The following is a 6,221-nucleotide window of genomic DNA, read 5'->3' as shown; positions in this document are numbered from 1 at the left end:
GTAAATCCTTTAACAGGGTGGCATTCCAAGTGAATGTACTAAAATCCTTTAACTAGACCTACTTTTAGCAGGGTAGTGAAATCTTTTAACCAAATCACTTTTAATAGGGTGTAAAGTCTTTAAAAGGTAGGCCTTTCACAAGGCAGACCATTGGAAGTGGTCAAACATTGTAATCTTGAATAGTTACACATTGTTGTAGTGATATTTTTTGGGTGTCATCCCCACCCAGTTTTACCTTCTCATTTTTGGAAGGTTTCTAGGTTACCAAATTTGTGTGTTATCTATTTTCATGCATGTCTTTACTTTCATGTTTATTATTTAAATTAGATGCATGTAAAATGTTTTGAGAATTTGAAAAGGTGTAAAAATTGGTTACTTCTAATTCACCCCCACTCCCCTCTCAAAAGTAAATATTCCCACCTCTGAATTCAACAAGCACTTGAGGAGGTAGCGCAGACAAAGATGAACAAGAGGCAACAGAGATTACCAAGGATGGATCTATCAAATATAGATATGAAGGAGGTGTAGAGAAGGAAGTAAATTTAGAAGCTACAACTAAAGAAGAGAAATAACAAGATTAGAATGTACCTGAGGTACATACGTTGAGTGCCAATCCCCCTCATGTAGACCTAGAAGGTCAACAAGAAACTATCAAGATAAAGGATGTTTTTGATAACATAGTGCAAAGAATCAATCCTTTGATAGAGAATGATTTGAAAAGGATACTACAAGATTCAAATTTAGCTGCTAAACTATGCTCTTATCCTATATTAATTAGTACAGAAGAAATTGACAAGATATTAGTAGGGGAGAACCAAAACACAGACACATCTAATGTACCCCTTCCTTCTATAGAGATAAGAGGTCTAGAAGCACAATAGGGTGTCATCATGGACACACATGTTTCAATTCCCATTGTGGTATATTAGAGAAAGGACACAATAATATAAAATGTTAGCACCTTAGTGCCAAATGCCTCATGCAAGCAATATTAATAGTTGAGAAGGATGAGGATCAAGTCCACATAGGTTAGTAAGGTAGTCCTATACCAAACTCACACATACAAGGTGAAGAAGAAAAAACAAAGAAAGTGAAGGATAGGATTGAAGAGTTAGTTTTAACTACAAAACTAAGGGAATATATTGCAATTCAAACATTAGTTACCTTACCAATCTCTACATCTCCTATTCCTATTCAAACTCTTGATAGGTTGAGTGTAGATGCTACACCATTATAGTCATCAAGGCCTAGTCCTAATAAATCTAAGGTTGGAGAAGGCACATCTTATGGAGATGTCAAATTAGATGAGGTGATTGAACTTCCAAAGTTTGATCTAGCAACAATGACCATAGAGGAAATGAACATATTGCAAGAAGCTCTAGCAAGGAAGAAGAATCAAGAATTACTCAGAAGGGAGCACAAGCAATGAAAAGTGATGTATGACATCAAAGAAATATTTCTTGATGCATTCACCCTCCCAACACCTAATGAAGACAAACCTATAATTGAGAAACTGGTGAATATAGTGGATAAAATCAGTGATGCAAACCTGGACACAAACACTAAATTTTTAGAATGGTCTGAGAGAAGATTTCAAAAAAAGGTTGATGAAAATATTTCTAGTGCTATTGCACTAAGATAGGTTGACTTAGAAACCAAGATGGAACATGTAAAGAAGGTTCTAGAAAATATATTTTCTCTATACACAAAGCTTTGTGATGTGAATTTATTCACACAACAAGTACAGAGGGCTATTGATTAGCTATAGGGAGACTTAAAGACAAGAGGTAATATTCTTAAGTTTTCTCCTGGTCATAGTTAGACTCATTTTCAAAGACTGTTATCTACTCAAGGTCAACTAGCTATATTACAAGCACAAGTTTCAAATAATAGGGCTACCTTGATGAATATTCAAGCTAGGTTGACCCCACACATGGAGGTGTTACATAAGGAACTTGCCTTTGCAGAAACATTGATGAAGAAATATTCCCATCTTTCTACTCATGAGGGCCTAATAGACCTCGCTACCAAGCTAGATGTTCAAATTCAATCTCTAGAGGTAGCGTGCAACAATTGGGATGCATCACTCAAAATTATACTGGAGGTCCATCAAACATTTTTGGACAAACACACTATTCATGTACCACCGATGACATAAGTGTCAAAAAATGGGGATATTGACTAATAAAGGGGGATATTAAAGAAAAGAGGAGATTACACTATGGGGGAGTATATGTAGAAATAGAGTAAGCCAACAGTTGAAGAAAAATTACTCAGCAGGAGTATCAGATTTAGATACAACACAAAACAATCAACTTAGGGGGGTTTATGAGGTTTTGAGATATGTCTGATAAGTCATCAATTTTCTAAAATTCTAATATTTTAAAATTTTGTATGTGAGTTGACTAAAGATTATAGATTATCTAACTAATGATCAAGTTAAGGTTATATATGCACGACAAAGTGTTTTTTCCACTCATGCCAAAGGGGGAGATTGTTGATCTCATTTTGGTTTTGACATATGAGTGATAATATACTTAATTCATTACTTAATATTACTTAGTGCATGTTGAGTAAGTAGTGTATGTTGAGCATAAGTTGTTAGACAATGCATGTTGAGCAAGATATATAGTATGTGCTAAGCAGATAGTTAGTGCCAAGTCACTCTAGTGACAAGAGAGTTAATACATGTCAAGTGATTCAGATGCCAAGTGAACAATGGATGTTGAGTCATTTAGAGGTCATGTTACAACATTGAAGATATAGTGGATGTTGAGCATTAGAGGCTTTAAGTGCCAAACAAATAGTTTTGAACATAATTGTTTGTAATGGAACAAACTCCTATATAAACCATTTTTCAGCCAATTTAAGGATTGTTTTGCAATTCTAGATGATAAGAATGAATCTATATTGAGGATCCCTATGTAGTACATGCAACCAATTAGATCGAGGGGTGAATTAACTAAAAAAATGGGTGAATCTCAATTGTTGATTCCTACCTAACCTTAGGTCACCTAGGTCTTCTTAAGGAGGAAAAACTCTAAAGATTTTAAGGAGAGAAGAGAGAAGTTTTCATGCACAAACAAAAAATTCATGGTGACTAAGGAGTTGTGATTGAGATATGAATTTAAAAATCAGTTAGAGAGAATAGGGGAAAGTAGAGACAGCACATAAGTGATACATATGATTAGAGAAGATCAAGTATACATCAGGAAAGAGGTGATCTAATATCTAGCAGAGAGGTGCTAACCAAAGGATCAAGGCTAAGACATTCTAACAAGAAAATATATAAAATCTCTTAATTGAGTAGTCCTAGCAAGCTTTTGGAAATCATTTCATAGGGTTCCTACTTCATTGTAAGTTGAAGTACTTTAATCTGCACACTTCTAATAGGGTGTTGTGATCCTTTAACAGGGCAACATCTAACAATATTTGTAAGCCTTTGCCAAGGTAGACCTTTCACAAGGTAGATCATAATTTATGATCAAACATTGTAATCTTCATTGGATACTTAACAACTATAGTAGTGAAGATTTGTGGGTGTCATCTCCACCCTAGTTTTTTCTTCTCATTGGAGAGTTTATGGGTAACCAAATATCTTGTATCAAACATGTGGAATGTTAATTTTTTTTCATGCTATGGATGAATATGCTTAGTTTACATGCAAATTGTGAGATGGATTTGTGGTGAATGCTTTAAAGGATAAAGATTTGAAGTATTGATTCACCTCCTACCCCTCTCAGAGTTTACTTTCCCTATTGTATTTCCAACACATACTTCTATCGAATTTTTAAATGCTTTTTAGAATTTCAAAAATTTACCAAGGGAATAACTGATGGAAACATGCTTCTTAAGGATGTTGAGGTCAGATGGATCTTCATTCATGGACCCTCTCAATTTTATTTTTTAGAAAATAAATCCCTAATTGTGTTAGCTTCAACATAGGTTAACTAATGTTGAGATGTCGTTAACCTTGGCTAGTATTCTCCCATTGTTGGACAAGATGAACTCTCTTGTTAAACAATCCCAAGAGAGATCTATGTATATTCAAGAATAATTATGCTTTGTAGAACCACTATTATGGCTATCGATAATCAATAGCTAAAAGATTCTCCATTCGATGATGACAAATTTAGTCAATGAACACATATTAAAGATTTGAGTCACACCGATAATAGGGCCAATACAAGTAGTTAGGTCTCACTTTTGGCCAAAAAGTGGAAGTGTGTTTCCTAGTTTTCAAATATCTTGTCAATTGATGCCAAAATTTGAGGCATTTATGATTAAATCTTTAAAAAACTTTATAAATAAAAATTATAGTGCTTGAAATCTCATTTTTGAATATGTAATTAATGTGTATAGCCATATGATAGATTTTTTTTGGTATGAATCTTTAAAAACCACTTTTTCAAAATGCATGTTTCAAGACCATACGACACTCATGTATGAACACCATAATTTGACACAACTAAATGATTTTTTGTGAATCCTTTTAAAAGAAGTTACTCAATACACCAAAGATTGATGAGAGTAATTTTCTTTAATTTTTTAATGATTATTTTTAATTAATTTTAATTGATGATTAAGCTAGTTTCTAAAACCTCTCATGTATGGACACCATAATTTAATCAAAATTTAACTTTTTCAAAAATTTTAAAAATTTAAAAGAATTATGTGTAGATTGACCACATGTAAATTAATTTAAGAAATATTAAAAATTTAAAAAGTTATTAAAGTTTTAATGAATCTCATTATTTTATGTTTAAGTGACACTTTTGATTGAAAAATAATGCAAAAATAGAAAATGAACACATAACACAATATAATTTACAATTTTTAAATCAAAATAGTAAGACCTATAATGGGTTTTTGTTTTGTCAAAAAATTCAATGAGGAAGACTGTATAAAAATTATGACAATGCCTAAAATTGTCAAGTAATTACCTTAGTCAAAATTTGATACATAAAGGCATGGGCTTGGTCCCACTAATCCTGTACCATGCCTTTCCTTAAGGAAAAACTTAATGTCAAGGGAAATTCCTACCCATGGCTTTAGAATTGGGCACCCAATTCTCAATTCAAAAATTGGGTGCCTAATTTTAATTTACCCATTGTAAGAATTGGGAGCCTAATTTTTAAATAATCGGGTGCTTGATTTAGGAATCAAACACCAAATTCTTAAGTACCCATTGGGCCCCAAAAGATGATCCACAAAGCACTTAACAATCATTGTATTGATTGATTGATAGTTTCGAGATGCAACAATGAATGTTTATCACATTATTATGTTTTCTTGTCACCTTCTACAATTTGCAAGCTTTGATTGATTTGAATTCAAGGTTGGTGCAAACATGGGACCAAAGCAATGAAGAAAGAGAAAAATAAAAGTTCTAACAAATGAGGAGATTGCAAAAAACAAAGAGAAGGAAGCATAATGTCAACAAGAGAGAAGACAAATAATTAGAGAGTTGAGAAATGTTGTGTCTTCAATTTTAAATATTGTTTCAGAAGAGAAAGACATTGAGGATACCATGATGGTTGAAGAAGTAGGTTACGATTTAAATGATATAGGTTTTCTTCATTAGAATAGATTGTCAAATGATTGTGTAGAAAAAAACTCCAATGGAAATGCAAGCCCCAAAAGAAATACCAATAAAAAATGGAAATGAGATTCAAATTCCAAATAACATTGAAAATGAAGTGCTAATTGAAAATAATAATTATGTGAATGTAGACATGGAAACACCACGTACTAAACAAACATGTTTAAATGATACTGAAGTGCATGAACATAATTTTTATTTTTCTAATGATGTGCTATGTAATCTTCATGGATTGGTTTCATGGAGATAGATTAGGACACATGCTAATAGATTATATAGACAATTTTTTTTATAATAAGAAATTTGGGTTTCAATATCTATTGATGTTGTAACATATTAAAATGTCTAAAATGTGAAATGTAATGAAAAGGTTAGGAATGTATGCAAAACCAAAGAATAAAAATGATTCTTTAAAACAAGTTGTATCCACTATTTCTAATGCCTTTCATGTTATCAAAAAGAGAAGTCACTCTAAAGATAAGAATGCAACACGATGAGTAATAACAACAGTTGAGTGAACAAATCAACTACTAACAAAAGATTGAGTAATAATATAAGTGGATATCTTAATGTGAGTCATAAAACTTTAGAAAGATTTTTAAAGAGAAGGGTTAACTTT

The sequence above is a fragment of the Cupressus sempervirens genome, chromosome 1 (assembly GCF_028749045.1).
Source record: "Cupressus sempervirens isolate cs-2001-9-10 chromosome 1, ASM2874904v1, whole genome shotgun sequence".
NCBI classification, from domain to species: domain Eukaryota; kingdom Viridiplantae; phylum Streptophyta; class Pinopsida; order Cupressales; family Cupressaceae; genus Cupressus; species Cupressus sempervirens.
Note: the sequence above shows the minus strand (reverse complement) of the source record.